The sequence below is a fragment of the Pteropus medius genome, unplaced genomic scaffold (assembly GCF_902729225.1).
Source record: "Pteropus medius unplaced genomic scaffold, Ma_sr-lr_union100, whole genome shotgun sequence".
NCBI classification, from domain to species: Eukaryota; Metazoa; Chordata; class Mammalia; order Chiroptera; family Pteropodidae; genus Pteropus; species Pteropus medius.
In genome coordinates this window covers 29965228-29983424 of record NW_024355205.1, presented here as the reverse complement: position 1 = coordinate 29983424, position 18197 = coordinate 29965228, and the positions used below count along the sequence as shown (strand labels likewise).

The window sequence follows — 18197 nt, the reverse complement described above, 5'->3', positions numbered from 1 at the left end:
GAGGTGTTGAGAAGTGATTTAGATTTAGAGAGGAAAAAAAGCACATTTTCAAACCTATGAGAATGCTCCAGTAGAGCAAGGGAATTTGATGAGGAGGAGTCGAGAGAGGGAAGTAGCTGGAATATTGTCTTTGAGCTGGGTGATGAGGCAGGGGGAGGATTCGATGCACCGGGTCTAGTCACAGGCGGAGGGATTGGTTTTAGACAGAATATGAATTGTTTTCTCTGGTCACGGGCAGGAAAGTAGAGGGCAGGTTATAGATAGATGCTTGTTGTTGAATATATATATAGTCTTGGAGGTCGTGGTCGTCCTATCTGATTGCTTCAGTTTTTTCTGAGAAATAGAACAAGAGATCATCAGCTGAGAAAAAAAATGGGGAGAGACGCTGAGAGAGAAAGAGAACATGTGGAAGTTGTGAGTGGGTGAGTTAATGGACTGGGAACTGTGGCGTGAGATTGCCAATTTCAAGGGCACACTTGATATTGGCGGTCCTGAGTTTAAAGTAAGACCAGTGAGTTGTTGTTTTGTTTTGTTTTTCCCTAGCCATAGTCAATTATCTGAGTGCAGGTGCAAACTAGGCAGTTTGTTGGATTTAACAAGGTTGGTGTCTTTGCTGAACAGATGTGAGCAAGTAATAGAGGCGCAGGAAGTTAAATAAGGAAATTTAATGATAGACCAAGGAGGACTGGGAGACAGCGAGGCTGTGAGGGCCTTTGAAAGGTGGAGAGATTGTTGGGATTGGGGTCTGGAAAGATGACAGGTGGTGAGCTGAGGTTGGAATTGATGAGGTTGATAATATAGAGGGGAATTTGGTATCTTCCCAGTTTTTGTTGACAGCCCTATGTATTTCGGAGATGTAGCATGCAGTGTCTTGAAAATTCTTAGTGATTTATGATATAAGTAGACAAGCTCGAGTATTTTTACCTTATTGGAATAAATATATATTTACACATTATAAATGTATGTTATTTGTAAATGTATATTCCTCCTTGTTTCCTATTTTTCTTCTTATTTGGGGTTCAAAAAGAAGTGGCAGAGGACTTTGCTTCTATAGTTTAAGGAGAGCTCTCAGGCCTGGGTGGTTTTGATCATGCTTCTGGCTTTGGCTATCATGACAAGGGTGTATTCAACTTAAGTCAGCAAATATTTGTTGAGACTTTACCATGTGCCAAGGACTCTTCTAAGTATTCGAATAGAATTGGAAGTAAAATGGATCAAAGTCCCTGCCCTTGTCAGGGCTTACATTCGAGTTGGGGAGAGAAACAATAAACAAGGAAAATAGTAAAATAAGAAAATATTTAGTGGGTGTATAAAGGAGGAAAAAATAAAGCAGGGGAGTGAGAAAGGAAATGTGCCAGGGAGAGAGGTGATGTTGGAGGGTTGGGGGGAATGGCTAGGAGGACCTCACTGATGACCTTGAACAAAGAACTCAAATCTAAGGTCACATGTATACTTAGAACAAAGGCAGGTGGCCACAGGAGCAAATAGAATGAGTTGGCACTGTGTCCTTATGAAAACAAAAAACTGCGCGAATGCCACAGGCCAGAATGTTGTTTTTTGGTTATTGAAACTGAGTAAGTCAATAGCATCTATATGTGTGCTAATATGTGTCTATGAGACTTTGGAAATAAAGCAACTCATTATTAGCTATATTTCGCATTTTAGCGGAGGGAACCGTCTGGCTCAGTGTTCTTTAGAGGCTGCTGACTTCACATCCAACCGACCTGACTCATTTTTGCCAATGGAAAGTTATGAGTGTGAGGGATTAATGGGCCATTCTTTAATGGGCTGGGTTCATCTGTGGCCAGAGAAGAGAACAAAAGCTCTCAGGGTATAGGGCTTTGGGGAGGAGCAAGAGGTCTGAATCATTTCCCTGAGCCTGAGCAAGGTGTGTAAGTTTACTGAGTGTGTGAAGCCAAGGAAAGTAAAAGTCAGAGATGGCTTATCTTGGTTCTCGCTAGCCCTCAGCAAGGATTCTCACCTGGGGGGCTGGCATCACTGCATCCAATGCTGGGAAATTCCTTGTCTCAGAAACCAGTCAGCTGGGAGGGGAAGGCTGTTTCAGGTGATCTGATGAAGTCTCTGTCAGCCTGTTTACGTGAGTCTACCCACCGGTAGACAAGGATAACTCTTGGGTCTGTGCCAACAGCAGTATGTCATCCTGTGAGTCACCAACTGTGTTTTACTGGGTAGTCTGGGAGAGCCGGAGCTGGTTGAGCTTGGGCAAGATTCTGTTCATTATGTATTTCTTTTGATTGTGAACCAACATTCTGAATAGGTTAGTATAAAATTTCCACCCAGTGGTTAATTTTCTCAGTCCAGAGCCTGAACTTGCCTCTTGCAGGAGACCTTGGTTCTGCAAAAGGGCCCGGTGAATACAGTTACGCGTTTCCTACACATGCGTTATGCATACTCTTTGCCTGTTACCCAATTGGATTTGCTCATCTCGTTCAGTCATCTTTTTCACACGGAGTGATGCTTACCTTCCAAGAGCTTCATGACAAATCCTAACATACGTTGGGCCTTGAGATGGGAATGAGTGCAGTGAGTAAGTGCAGGCTTCACGTACCAGACTCAGATCTCTGACTTTGTGAGTCCAGAACCTGCAAATGCTAAGGATGATAATAATAATAATAACAAAAACAAATGTGATGAATATGTGTGTGCTCAGGTCAATGACGATGATGACTATAGGCCAAATGTGGCAATGAGGTGGGGGTGGTCTCGGGTCACAGCCTTAGAGGGACCAGGTTAGTAGTTCAGACCTGACTCTTATTTGTTAAGTGGCTTCGGGCAGTTCCTGCAACCTTCCGTGCCTCAGTTTCTCTATCTGTAAAATGGGTCTAGTAATAGTACTTTGTCGTTGTCATGAGGATAAGGTACAAAAACGGATGAGCAGCTCCCAGTCCCTTGTTTTTCCCAGAGTTAAGTTCTCAGGGAATGTTAGTGATTCATCCTTACGTAGCCGCACAAGCAAAATACTCTTATAACCCATTTTATGGATGAGGGACTGAGGCTTTACGAAGACTAGATAGGCTTTTGACTAGCAAAGGAATTCCTAGCCAGTCCAGGTCTGCTATGTGTGTAAAATGTGGTCTGTTAAAAATTCCTGCCATTTAATATTTTCACTTGGTAATTCGAATTTGATTTCTTTCCCCCACTGGTTCTGAACTCAGATCCAACCCTTTCTGGTTTCCTGATCTGCTTTGAAATTGGGGATTGGGATGGGTTGGTGGAAGTGGATCCGCAGCGAGAGATGTTCTGTACAGGTATGACACCTGGCACGCTGTGAAAGCTCTTGATGTGAATGGTGTGCCTTGTTCTATCTTCATAATTGCAGAAGATTTAATTTGATAGGCTAGACAATCCCATTTTATCCCTTACAATCAGAGAAAATCGCTCTTTTAGGGGCGTGATTAACATCACGATGGCGTGACAGGGAGAATGGCACGTTTTAAAGCTTGGTTTATGGGCTTAGATTCAAGTTTTAATTACTTTTGTTTTAAGCAGCAGTATTTTGGAAAGCTGCATGTACCCGAGTCAAAGATTGAAAGTAATATGGGCTTTTTTTTCTTTTGAATTAAAAAATAAAATTTTGGTAAAATATATATGACATAGAATTTGCCCATTTAACTATTTTTAACCATGCGGTTCAGTGACATTAATTACATTCACAATATTGTACAGTGATCACCACTATGTCCCAAGCTTGTTCCTCTCCCCAAAAAGAAACCCTGTTAACCATTTAGAAATAACTCCCCATTCCCCCACCCCCATTCACCTTCCCCTTAGCATCTGGTAACCTTTGATTTCCTATTTCCTTTTTGCCTCTGCAAATTTGCCTGTTCTAGATATTTCATGTAACTGGAATCATGCCACAGTGGTCCTTTTGTGTATGACTTCCTGACTTGGCATGATGTTCTTCAAGGTTCATTTATGTTGTAGGATGTATTCATTCCTTTTAATGGGTGAGTAATATCCCATTGCGCGGACATACGACATTCTGTTCATTCATCTGTTGACGGACACCTGGGTTATTTTACCTTTTGCCTATTATGAATGATGCTGCAACGAACATGTGTGTCCAAGTGAAAATGATGGTATTTAGCAGCATCGATAGAGACATTTTAATTTCTTGGGACTCTCGGAGTAGGACTTTCATAATTGGGGAAGTCCCTGTCTTTGTCTAGGGTACCCCTTGGGTGTGTATGAATTTGTCCCATGTCTCCACCAGGCTTCCCCTGTGGTCTTGCCAAACCTATCAGTGTGATTTGTTTGGGAGGATACTGGCTGCTGGTGAATCAGACTGTCTTCAGCCATCTCAGCTTTACTGAGTTCTTCCAGCATGGTCTCAAGGGTCTCTTGTTTGCTTGTCTGGGGCTCAGCCAAAGAAATTTCACATTCATCCAGTTACTGTGGTATTATTATTAGTTTTGGATGGGCTCAATTTGTATCATTTTTAATTTATATTTGCCTTTTGTACTGTGCTGGGGCCCAAAATTATATATGCATATACTGCATTAATATTTATTCTATGGGATTTTCTTTTTTAACAAGGCAATGATTGAGTTGGTAGAACACACAGCAGACTTGTTTCAGTAGATCTGGGTTCTAGGCTGAATCTGCCATTATTTTATTATGGGAGCCTGAGCAAGTCATTTAACCCTTCTGACTTCCCATGAATGAGTCATCAGTAAGACCCCCTTTCTGTGCTTACCTGTGCGGGTATGTGACTCTTGGTGTGTCTATTGCCCTACCTCAGGTCATTTACTATTTTGAGACACAGGCTTGTTGTTTTTCCTGATTGCAAATAACCTTTGCATGTTGGATTTTTGTTTATATTAGGAAAAATGGTGCTCCACGGTCTCTTGGATCCCATAAAAATCTAATATCTTGTGTTCTCGGAAGGGAACGCAAGAGAAGTGGATCCTCATTAGCATGTTCCTCCTGACATTAGAAGTCACCTAATTTTAATTGATCGTGTGCCTGTCACTAGTAGAGAACTCTGTAAGGTGTCACGTTAGAAACACATCTATGGCTGTGGCCCTTTTCACTTCACTACAGCACCCGAGAGCTAGGTGTGTCCTTCCTATCCAGCTTTACCTCATTCCCACCTCCCCTCCCTCCAATAGGTTTTGGTCTGGAAAATGTGAAATGACAATTAGCAATGTATTTTAATATTAAAAAAAATTCCTTACCCATAAATAACAAAACCAAATACCGTTACGCTGGTTAGACGTGATCGGTGCCTAGGGACCACGTGCCTCACCATGTGGACCCTCATGAGGGGACCTGTTGTTGCTGCCCCAACATAGGAATGCCCTGGGGACGGCTTAAGGCCCGAGAGGTCTCTCTGTGACCCCAAAGTCTTAGAAGGGCCCCCACTGTTTCGTATAATACATAACTGCTGTGTGAACTGCACTTTGTCCATTACCAAAATAGCAAGATCAACTTGAAAACATCAAAAACATTCTAAACACTAATGTAGTTTGAGATACGGGTTGGGCTTCTTTCTTGATTGAAAATTGTCTTTGCGTGTTTAGTGCCCCTTAGCATTTAGGGCAAATTCTGGGCATGTGCCCCATACAAAGCCCGTTAACCCATGCACCCCATTGCCAACAGGCATCTATTTCAACTTCCCATTTTCCTGAAGGGGGAACGTGATGGCTTGGACTGAGTTATACATCTAGTTTTTGTCAGAGCCTGAACTTGAGCAACACCTTATTTTATGTCTTGTGCTTCTCCCATGACCACAGGAGGCCACCCCAATGGGAATGCTCTCTGAGCCAGCTTTTTCAGGAGGCTACACTGAGGACATGTCCTATATACCCTATCCTGGCTACACATTCTTTGGAGGAGAAGGCGGGACCGGAATTAGAACTTGACTTCTTATCTTACATTAGTTTATTCAGCATGATCTTCCTCTTGGTGCCAATAATAATTATTATTGTTTACTGCTGCCGAGCAGAGAGGTGTCTGAAAGCCCAGATGCTCTCGCCCCCGTGAACCACATGTACCTCTTGTGCAAGCGCACGTGGCCCTGGAACCAACAGCCTCGCTGTGCATGTGGGTGAGACGGCATCTGGCCCCATATGGTTTACTGCTTGTCGGTGCTAAGGGTTCATGGGCTCTTCCTCTGCCTTCTTGGTTACCTTTATCCTCAGATTGCACTTCCCTTTGCCCTTCACCCTTCCAGTTACGAGCCTGGCTTCAGTTAGAAATACATGGGCTGCCAATGAGCCCTGAAACTCTTGACTTTGGTGTGTTAGTTCAAAGTTGTTCTGTAAGGAAATGTAATTTGGGGCAGTAGAAGCGATGGGATTTTTAATATTATGGAAACATGTAATTGGACAGGAGAGCCAGGAAGCGAGAGAAAATTAATTTGAACATCAATTTAATGGTTGAGGAAATTGAAGCCTCTGCGTCCCGAGCTAAGCTTGCCACCTGCTTAGTTCCTGCAGTGCATTCTGGAGGTGGCATTACGAGAGTCTTCTTGGCTTCTTTCAGACAGACTTTGCAGTTGTCAGGAATATTTCTGCTTGTTTGTTAGGCATTCAGTTTTGATTGAGAAAACTCTCTAAGTTTGGTTGGTGCAGGGTTTCATTTTAACTCATAGAACATTCTCGTATCAAAGCCAGTTTAATGAGCACCTGCACTTCAAAGCATCACCTGAAACGGTGAACCTTGTTTTTGCCTGCCAGAGAAGGAAGGCCTCATCCAGGGGCTTTCAGACATGTCAGTACCCCTGAGCAGACCCTCCCATCCCCAAGCATGGAGTGGGCGGGAAGGATCCATCGTTAGACTTTTAATCGGTTTTTAAGTATAAAAAAAATGATTTTGGCTATCAGTCGGTAGCCGGCCACAAATTGTGTTCATGCCAAGGCTTCTGAATTTCCATAGCGACAACGTAGGATTAACGGATCTGTACTTGGATCCGCAGTGATGCTGGGGAATCGGCTTTTTATTTGGATTCAGATAATGGGTGTTAATTAACACCCCTGTTGGGCTCCTTCTAACTTGAGGAGGAGAACGCCCTCTCGAGCAGGTGGTATCATCACTTACCTAATTGCTGAGAACCCTCACCTTGGCTGATGGCAGCACTTTTGGGTAAGTTACCTCGATTCCTGATTAAGGTGGTTCCAAAGACTCTTGAACAGAAATCCAGAAGATTCTTGCTTAAGAATCTTCTAAAGAAAGCCATTTTCGACATCGAGAACACGACTTAAAAGGAATTTTAGAAGTCAGCTGTTGTAGATCCGATATGTAAAACAATAAGATAGAAACTGAGTCAGTCTTGGGGAAAATGAACTGTCTACAGCTTTTTGGTTAATGAGTGTAGATTCAGCTGGCACAAAGGGAAAGAGAAGTTTAACCCTTTGTGATTTTTTTTCTCCCGCTTACCAAATGTTTTCCTCTATATATGTATGTTATTTGTTTATTATACAGCCCTTTTATGTCTGTTTCATAAACTCTTGTGTAAATATCCATTAACAGTACAAATACCTTATAAGGGGGTCATGGCTTAATAGTCTTCCCAAATATTTTTATATAAATCTTTTCATTTGTAGTTACACGTGATTATAACTCATATCCTTTAACGTAGTCCCCAGGTTTATCCCGATCTTGGGAAATGGTTAAAAACAAAAGTCACCTGTGCTCCCTCTACTGGTTGGATTTCTTTGGAGCAGACATACTGCACGTTCATGCACGAGTTCATTGCTTTTGGTCAGGCTCATATCTGTGGTCACATTTTCTTGTCCTAAATTTACATGGCCTTTGAAAAGCAAAACTAGTGGCGTTCAAAACCGCGGGTTAAGAAGCTACTGACTTGGTGAGGGCTAGAGTGTCTTCCTTGCCACCCACTGTCCAGTGCTGGGAGGAGGGGCCCCATAACTTGGCATTTCTCCTTCTGCTACAGCAGTTAATGAAGAGACGCTGCTCTGAGTCTGGTGGCCACTGGCAGGGAACATCTTGGGTTCTCGTGTTGGCGGGCTTTCCCATTAGGTCTTTTGAAATCTGTGAAACATTGAGTGAAACCAGCAGATTTTGTTTGTTCTCACAGATCATTCAGACGTAAGGTGCCCCGCAGATTCCTCCAGAAACAACTATAGGGGACTTTTCAGGCCTGAGAAATGAGCACTGAGATAGGGTCTCATTTAGTTCAACCCAGCACGCACGTATCAAGCACCTACTCTCTGTTAGGTAGGCTTCACGGGGATTCGAGATGAGCAAGCCCACTGCCTTCTGCTCCCCTCCTGAGAAACACTGATCACCACCACCAAACCCTTCTCTCTCCGCCCCCAACTGAAACGAAATAATATCAGAAAGAAGAAAACAACAGCTGTGTCATTCCAGTTCAAAGAAAGACTTTGTAGGTAATGATGAGATCAGAAAATCTGTAGAAAAGATGTCTTTACGTGCTAAGTCCTTCACCCTGACTGGCAGACTTTGTGGAGCTTGCATTCTTTTTCCTATAAGCGATTGGTAACTTTCTTTTCGATAAGCTGTCACGAGATTAAGCATCTTTCCTGTTCTCAGTGGAATGTCTCCAGCTGGTGGTTGTCAGTGGAGAAATGGCTGATGTGGCGTGATAAACCTGCCTTTGTCTGTATATCTTTTACATCTGCACGCTGTGCCTTGTTCTCTCTATGATTCTAAAGCTGATACTCAGACTTTACATCATCTTCCTCCCACCCCACACTTGTTTATTTCCATCCAAATTCAACCTGAGTCTTTAGCTTTGTGGGTTGCTTGGACCTCAGGGTGTGTCCCAAACCACTGAATGCTTTATTGCTTCTGACCCCGGTACCAATTCCTTCCGGGCTAACAAAGATGGTCCCAGCCATCGAGTGCTACACAATGGGAAAGGAGGCAATAATGCTGTTCTGTAGTTTTATAAGTCACTGGAGAGTCTCTTCACAGTGTTGATGATCACAGATAGAATAAATCAATTAAGCGAGTTGATAGTGAATCCTCTACTTCAGGATTTTCTCGAGCAGCATTATCGGCATTTCGGACTAGATAATTCTTTGTTGTGGTAGGGCTTTCTTGTACATTTTGGGATGGTTTGTGGCGTCATTGACTTATGCCTACTAGATTCCAGTAGCACCCCCAAGTTGTGACAACCAAAATAGTCACTAGATCGTGCCAGGTGTTCTCAGGGAGCAGAGTCACCTCCTGTGGAGGACAACTGCTCTATCTAAGTGCTCCATCTTTTCATGCTGTTCCTGCACAAGTCTTCTCGGGCATTCTTTGGTTCATTTGTTTCATTTATTTACCCAGTAGTTATTAAATTTCTACGTATGCCTGCCTCTATGCAAGGTACTAGGAATATAAAGATGAAGTAGGCATCTTCTTATTCATGTTCAGACACCTATATATAAATATATATTTGAGCCAATTTTGAATGTATCATGGTTTCTCCACCGTTTTGATTTCTATCATTATTAAATGTCGAAAGTCTCCTTTTCTTAGTATTGCTCCCAGCCCATAACTCTGACGGGAACTTGAGTAATTAGGACTTCTTTAATAAATGTTGTGTTTCTGTTTCTGTCGCCTGTATCTTAGAGGAAAGCCCCTTGCAGTGTGGGTCAGTGTCCTTGGCTTTTGACACAGCTACGGACCTTAGAAAATGATAATGCTCTGTTAATCCATCAATTTCATACATGAATGCTTCAGTGATTTCAGATATGGCCTCTGCTTGTCATTTCAGATCTCCATTTCCTTATATTGTGATTTCTTTCATTTTCTTTAGCTAGCCACCTGAGGCTTCATGTAAGGCGTGGTCATTCTAAGTTTTATGTAATGAAACTGTTGTTTGAGAACCAAGGTCGAGCTCTGCAGAAGGATGAAAATTCGGTTGCTTTCGGGCAGACTTGAAGTTAGCACGTGTCCTTTAGAATTTTTAGAAGCATATAAAAAGTGCTCGTGGGAAATCAAATTTACAGCAGTTATTTTTGTAGGAGGAGAGAAAGTAGGATGTATATCAAGGAGTTGTTTATAGATGGCTTCAACTGTGTTGGTAATTTTAATTTTTATGCAGCATGGGGTGTGTACTTGGGAGTTCATTATACTATTTTCTAATATATTTTTGTATATCTAAAACATTTAATAAGTTTTAAAAGAAAGATAGCCAGTTGAAAGTTTGTTTTTTGTTCCTGTGTCCTCCACTCTTTTAAGATACATGTTTGAGAATTAGGTGTCCATTTGCTAAACTATCCACGTTCCTGCCTGTGGAGAGGGGATGCGTACCATTATTTCAGATTCCTCGGCTTTTAAATCATGTGAATGGCACTGCCTTCTTGCACACGCTGTTGAAAAAAATTCGACAGGAAGTTAGGCTTCCTGCAGGGCGACCAGGTTCATCTGTAAAATGGTTAAGACCTATTAGGAATAAATTTCCCCAAAGGATGCTAGGAGCAGAACACCAAGACTCTGAATGACACTGAATGAATGACAGCCGGCCTGAGTTCTTGGCCTGGCGAATGCCAAAGGGGAGAATTAAATTGGAGAAGGAGGCGGAGAGGAGGAGGGAGGAGGTGGGTGGGGAGGAGCGACAAACCCTCTCCAACACACCCAAATGACCAGATTCATCATAGCACGAAACTTCACAAGTTACACCCACTCCCTCTGCCAGAAGCCGGGGGAGGAAGGCTGCCGCTTCCTCATTTCTGTTACTGGAAGTTTGAGATGTGAAGCAAGACAAAAGCAGCATGTGCGCCTCGCTGAGCAGTGGTGAGCTTTAATTTCAAACCCCTTCGTGGCACCGGCGAATTTCTTTGTGTTGGATGGGGGGACGGGGGGTGGGGAGGTAGGGCAAGCCGCCGAAGGAGGCTCTGCACAAGGAGGGGTCGGAGCGGAGCCCTGGGCTCCGCAGCTGCTGTGTTGGGGACCTGTGCGCCCCCAGCCTCTCGCACCGGATCAGCCAGCCCTGTCTCCATAGTGCTCCCGGCATCACCCACGTGGGTTCTGGCTCCCCGAAAACGGGTTTGGGCTTTGAAAACGCTTCACCTTTACGGCCCCCCACCCCCGTTGCTTTTGGTAACCAAGGACTGTAGGAGATCCGGGGTCCGGAGGGAGGCTGTGGGATCATATTACCCACCCAAGGTGTGACCTGTCCCCGGGTGTCCTGCTGCGCATTCGGTAATTACAGGTCGGAGTCGTTGAAAACGAACCCCATTTTAGGATTTGATTCAAGGGAGAAAGACTTTCCGAGGCATATTCTGAAGCGGTGGTGCGGGCAGACTCCTGGACGGGAGTGAGGCGTGGAAAGTCTCCGGGTTCTCAGTGATTTTGTGTCTGATTAAGACAGTTCAGGGCAAGGCTTCCTGACTTTTGAGGTGTTATTTTGTCTATCTGGAACTTTTTTTTGAAAATGTCATCTTTCTGCGGCAGCCGGTTTATCTTCAGGTTGATTGCCTAAGTCAATTTCGGGTGGGGCGGGGAGAGGAAGTTTGGGTGGAGGGTGGCACTGGGGTTGGGATCATTGCAAGTGACACTTAGCATGTCCCAGCAAATGAGAAACTTTGCCAAAGGTAAAGTTTCTTGGAAACCTTTAGCTTTTATTTTGAGCCCCTCAAGGAAGCTTTCAATTGTCAGGTGTGGTATTTAGTCACCTGGCGGGGGTCAGAAGGAGGCTTTGCGGGTAATCTTACCTGTGTCATCTATTTCGTATCTGATCAACAGGTTAGTTCAGAGAAGCGAGAGATGGGAGTGTGTGTGCATGCTGTAAGTTTCACCTTCATAAGAATCTTCAGAGAATTCTTTTTAGGGCAAGAAACAAAGTTAAAGAAACGTAAAGAAATGTGTGGCTCTTAGGATATTTAGAGAAAACCAAATTTTATTTTAAAAGTGTTTCTCTCAGTTCTGGGGAGGGTGAGATCAGGAGGGTGTTGGCTGATTCTATCGTTTTCCTGATACCAGAGCTGAGTAGCCTGGCCCTCTCCGCGTACCTTCCCCTTGAACGTTGAAAGTCAAGGGACAGGAGAGGTTGCTGTGGTCCCAGTTTTACCGCTTTCATCCTCTAGCTTCTCTGACATTAATGACAGAAAAGTCAAATGAAATGACTTTTAAACCAAACCAGACACGTCCCAGGAAAGCACAGGATTGTCCAGACTGTCACAACTGCTGGAACAGGTTCTAGCCTCGTTGTCTACTTAAGAAAGAACATGGCAGGTAGATGCGAACCTGATGCTGAATTTCCCCCCACCCCAAGCAGCCTTTAGCAATTCATTCAGCAGGAAAGACAACCAAACTGGATCTTGTGATACTGCTGGTGAAACTGACTAATATAGCCTTGTTCAGGGAGTTTTATGGAACCATAATCCTCAGCTAGAGAAAGGGGAATATGTTATTCATAAAGGTTTCTAGGCATTGTCACATGGGACATTAGAGGACATTGTCACGCAGACGTTTGAAATTGGATTAATTCTACGTTATGACCTTGAAGGTGTTACAATTTCAGTGTTCTTTTTTTTCTTATGGTCTCCTTAGCTCTCCCGTAAATAACCTCATTGACTCTGGCTGTTTGTAATTGTTTTTAAATGTAGATACAATTTGTTTAACAGAAATTGGCCCATTAAAATGATCTTGTTCTAGTAACTAAAACAAGGAATTTCCCCATTTCATGTATATTTTTAAATTTATTGGTATAAATTCGTACTTAATATTCTCTGATAAGATTTTTAAAGACTAGCATCTGTAAAAATGTTTCTTTTTTTCATTCCTGGCATTGGTTATTTGTACCTTTTCTCTTCTTGATCAGTCTTGCTAATATATTATCACTTTTATTGGTCTCTTGAAAGAACAAACTTTGGTTTTTGTTTGCATTTTAAATGAATCACAGACACTTTCTCTTTCTTAAGTTTACATGCATTTAAAACATTCTGCCCCTGTGGAACTCTGTCAAAAAAGTTTTAAGGGCCTTTAAAACTAAGTAACTGAGTCTCCTAGCTGTAAGGAGCAAGACATTATGTATTTATCTTTATGTGTCTTTGACATAAAACATACTTTGTGTTCGTGAGTATCATACGCATTGAATTAAATGGTTCTGAGGTAGGTTTTGTATATTCACTGAGGCACTCCCATGAGTTTGTTCTAGAAACTACTAACTAGAATTCCCATAAGACTTACTAGTAATTTAACACGAATTATAGGTGCTTTCAACCTACTTGACAATATAGGTTTACTTTGTACTAGGGCAGACCGCATGTGTTGTAACGACTGTGGGAGAACATTTTATTTTGGTTCCTCTTTAATTCATGAGTCTTGGCATTTTTAACGTTTTCTTAGAAAATTTTCGAGTGTGTGGCAGTATAAGAACAAGAACTTTGGAGTCCGAAAGAGTTGGGTTTGAATTCCCGCTCTGTCACTTTTAGCCGTGTGGCCTCAGGAAAATGGCCTAACCTCTCTGAGCTTTCATTTCCCCTTCTGTGAGATGGAAATAACACACACTGCTTGGGGGGGGCGGTGCTTTTGTGAGATTCCTATGAATATTCATGTTAGCACCTATATCATGCTTTGGCACAAAATAGGCACCTAATAAATTCTCGTACGCTGAGTGTTTTCTCCTTCCACCCGTCATACTTAACCACCTCATCTCTTCTCTCAGTACCTTCCTTCTGGAAGCATGAAAGTTTATGGCAATGGAATTAAAAAAAAAAACAAAAAAACCCACTTCTACCATTTGTTCTTTGTTAGGGGCCAACAATGTTAATCAGAGTACTTGTCCTATTTTAAATATTTTCATCTAAGATATCCTAGGTGGTTGGTGGTAAACTGGCTATGTATTTTCCCCTCCAATTTTTATTTTACCTTCCTGGATTTTTTTTCTTCGCTTCATCTTACCTCTTTGAGGGTCTCATTGCTCTGGTCCTACCCCCACCCTTCCTTTCTTCTTTCCTTCCTTCCTTTTCTTTTGCTCTCTGTAGGGTAGAAATGAAATCGGTACAAAGCTCAAAACTTGACCGAGACCAAAAAGTAAGTTAGTAGGGTTGCCTCTACGAAGGCGAAGTTTGTTAAACTTAGTGACTTCTGAATTAAACGGGGGCTAGGTGGTGCGGATGATCACCGTATTGATTTCATATTGCCGTTGCATTTTCTGAGAATGGTTTTCCAGGGCTTGGACTTCTTGAGAACTTTTGGGGGAAGTGTAGGTTGATTAATGCTATGGCTGAACACATCAGCGGTAAAGCGTAGGGTGGAGGAGGTTGGCTGGTTAATATTCCTCCACAAAGGAATATAGTAAGTCCTCACTCGATGTCGAGAATAGGTTCTGCAGTTTTAAGTGAAATGTTGTATAACAAAACCAGTTTTACCATAGGCTACTTGATAAAAGCAAGAGTTCGGCTCCCATGCCATCTCATTAGCGTTATAATGGAACATTGGTTATCGAGGACGGTACATAGCATTTTCGAAGTCACTCAACCTTAAGCCATTTATTTTCCTTGGGATTTGTCAATTGAAAAAGTCCTGGGCGATATATGGCAAAATTAGTAATATTTAGATATCCAGTGTTGCAAAGGGCTGAACCGGGGACTGTTTTTATGGCTCTTTAGAGCTGCAGCATCACCGCAGCTCTGCCTACGGAATGAGCGTCGGTTTACATTTTGCATAGCGGATTGGCCTCAGCGGTGGAATTATCTTTGAAGACGACACGTTGGCTAGCCTGGTCTGGCCTGTCCGCTGGGCTCCAGTGCGTTGAGCCCCAGCTCTGGTGCTGCCGTTTGTTCTAGTGGGTGCTTTTCTGCGAGTGGAGAACAAGGGGGTGTCTAGTCTCCCCCTTCCCAACTGTACTTCTCCGGTTTATTTGGATTCTTCTGCCTGAAAAGAAGAATTAGCATGGCGTTCATTGGTAAAACTGTTTGGGGGAAAGATCGTTACTCTTGGAAAGTTGTCTTTGTTTAATGGTTAGGGGTGGATTTGCTGGATCTTGTGCTGGATCACAGAGCCTCATGCCATACGTCGGAATCGGATGTTCCAGTGTTTGAGAATTCTGACTTCCATAAATTGTGAGATTTTGGTGGGCAAGGATAAGCATGGCCAAGGTGCTTTCTACAAAGCCATAGTTGAATAAAGATCTGGTAAATGCTCCTTTGATTATTAAAATCCTAATGCTAAATTCTAATTTATTGAGTGTCTACAACATATGAAGTGCTTTTCCTGTGTTATCTTGTTAATGTTTCAGAGGATGATCTAGGAACTTCTAGAGGTCTGTAAAAAAGGAGCACAAAACCCACTATTGTCCTATATCTGCTCTTATAGGTAGAACCACTATGGACTGAGGCCCACCTTTCTAGACCCGAAAGCCAGGAGGAGGAGGAGGAGGGTTGGTACCATGGGGTGTGACACTCTGGACCCTAGTCTGTCACTTAGGAGGTGAGCAGGCCCTGTGGATGGCACGTTTGGAGATCTTGAGAAGCTTCTTCTGTTTGGGATGGGGTAAGTTGGGCAGAAGGCTGGGGCAAGAGGATTCACACTTTTAAAGTCCTGATGGTCTTAGGATCCTGTCAACATGCTCTCATTTTGGGATGATAGAAAGTTCATTAGTCGTGACGACCGTTTTAGCGAGAAGAGGGATTGCTGACTCTGCCCACTCACAACTGGAAGCTTTGAGATTGATTTCCTGGGAAACTCCTGGTGCATAAGGTCCCATTCGTGTTAGGTTGTTCCCAGGGAAAAGCCAGTCTTTGGAACTCAGTGAAGAGGGTGTGGGTGCTGCACCCATGTCAGGGACACCGTGAGCTTGGTCAGCCCCATGATCCGTCACGCATTTGCAGTGTTTCCTTAGGATGCCGTGGGTCTTCCCGACTTTGCTTTCGCCTGCCCTCACGATGCCAGGAAAAGGGAAGAAAGAACTGATGTGGACTCCCGCAGGGGAAACTTGGTGCCAGAATGGGCTTTTTCTGAGGCTGTTGGACGTGAGATCATGTTACTTTTGAGAGAGAGCGTGAACCTTCATCTGAATTGCAAGTGGGTTCGGTTAAAGTGGGCTATTTCACGTGGGCCTCGCCGCCGCGCTCACATGGGAGGTCTTCACTGCATGACTGGCCGGGAGCTTCCCGCTGAAAGGAGCAAGCGGTTAACGTCCCCCAGTCCCCGGCACCCGCGAGAGGAAATGTGCTGTTAGACACCTTCCTGTCTCCTGCGTGTGGCACAGGCCTCTTCTAGGGAAGTCCAGCAGAAAGGGCTGTGTGTACTTCATCTCCCTTCTGCCCCGTGGGGACAGTGACCTCTGCCCCATGCAACCCTTTTCTACTTCACAGGGGGAAAATGATGTAGACCCAAAGGGCTTTATGACTATTCAGAGTTGCTGTTGTTCTGGTCAAGTTTGCCTTCCTCCTGTGAACGAACCCATCTGGGCCTTGTTAGTAGGTAACGTAATGTCACATTATTTAGCATTGAGCAGGTTTAGTAATATGCTGGTTGGTTCAGAATTTGAACAAAACACGTGACTACCGACTTGATGGAGAAGTGGAATCACAGACATGATCCCTGCAAAGTTTTTTTTTTTTTCCTAATTATTTATTTGAATTTTATTTTATTGTGGTAAGAACACTTAACGTGAGCTCTCCCCTCAAGAGTTTTAAATGCACGTACAGTCTTCTTAACCATGGGTACGATATTTGACAGCAGCTCTCTAGAACTTATTCATCGGGCATAACTGGAAATGTATACCCGTTGATTAGCAATTCCCATTTCCCTCTTCCTGGTAACCATCATTCTATCCTTTGCTTCCACGAGTTCAGCTATTTTAGATACCCCATTTAAGCAGAATCATGCAACATTTGTCTTTGTGTGACTGCCTTATTTAACACAGCACAAATGTTGCCAAGGTTCATCCATGTTGTGGCATTTTGTAGGATTTCCTTTTTTAGGGCTGAATAATATTCCACTGCATGTATACAATGCACCTCCCCTCTCCCCACCCCTGCCCCATTCATCTGTCCCTGGACATTTAGTTTGCCTATTGTGAATGGGGCTGCAGTGAATGTGGGAGTGCTAATATCTCTTTAAGTTATGCTTTCATTTCTGTCAGGTGAAAAATCCTCAGAAGTGGGGGTGCCGGATCATATGGGAGTTCTGTTTTTAATTTATTGAGGCACCTCTGTAGGGGCTGCCCGAGTCTGCATTCAGATCCCTGGTTCGTATTTTTCCTGGTTCACATTCTCTCACCCCGCATTCTGCATTCGCATTCGCCCGGCCAGCTAGCAGATCTGCTGTAACTTGTTCCTCCAGTCTTTCCTGTTGCTCCTGGAGGCCTGAATCCAGACAGACCGGCTCGGCCACTCTGTTCTCTGCCTGTAGAGCAGTGTAGCAGCAGCCTAGAGACCTCTCTTTTTGCATTTACATGACATTGTATCGTCATAATTCTGTCCTTTGCCTTTTTAAGGGGTAAAAATAATATAAATGATAATAATAGAGTAACAGTAAAAACAACAATGACCCCTTTGTAGCTCACGCTGTCCCTGCTCCGCCCCTGTCCCTTTCGATCCACTTTACCTTTGGCGCATATTAGCCTTTCCCCCGTCTGCTTCACTCCCATGCAGCCAGCAACCCCTCCTCTTCGTTGGAGGGCTGCTCTCTGGGGTCGACCCCCATCTTTGATACAGGAGTCCTTGTACCCCCAGGGAAGTCCTCAGCCATTAGAAGGGCTCGTATATTTAGGGCAACTCTGAGATTATCCTGTCCTGTCTCCAAGAGTCTCTGTGGCCCCCTTTCCCCGCCCCCCAACTGGTTTTCTCTGGAAATGCTTCCTAATAGATAACTGAAACACGAATAGCCATCTCCGGCTTACATAACGTCTTCAAAGTGACAGAGTTAGAAAGTGGGGAGCTAGAATTTGAACTCCGGTCACCTGGCTCTGGGATCTCTGTTTTTAACCAGATGCTCCCATGTGTTGCTCCAAGGCAGGATGCTCATCCTTTGCTGTGTATGTGCCTCAGCATGGGTCATTGTGACTGCCACGGGGTGTTTTGTAAAGCCTGTTCAATGAATGGCTGACCAGGCTGGCCGACCTCAGCACTGTCCCCCAGTCAGCCGTTCTGAGCCCCGTCCCTGGGTGTGTGTGCACTGGGCTTCGCCCTGGAATGACCTTCTACCAGTTCTTCAGAGTCAGCTCAAGCCCACCTCCTCCTTGCTGCCTGTCCAGTTCGTCCCAGCCCACTGTCCCTTTTCCCGCTCAGAACTAGTTTTATTTG

The 18197-nt window shown here is 43.8% G+C and overlaps 1 protein-coding gene across 6 annotated transcripts in view; it reads left to right on the top strand.

Annotated features, from left to right (window-relative positions):
• The window catches only part of TIAM1 (TIAM Rac1 associated GEF 1), a 326413-nt gene that overhangs the window by 142628 nt on the left and 165588 nt on the right, over positions 1-18197 (top strand). For 3 of the 6 annotated variants that reach the window (XM_039857282.1, XM_039857283.1, XM_039857287.1), the window contains exon 3: positions 15262-15438. The exons of 1 other annotated variant lie outside the window; for it this stretch is intronic. The gene's annotated coding sequence lies outside the window, so the exon portion shown is untranslated. Of the gene's footprint in view, positions 1-10583; positions 10735-15261; positions 15439-18197 lie in introns of those variants that run through there. 2 more of the 6 variants (XM_039857284.1, XM_039857286.1) reach the window with 2 other exon arrangements.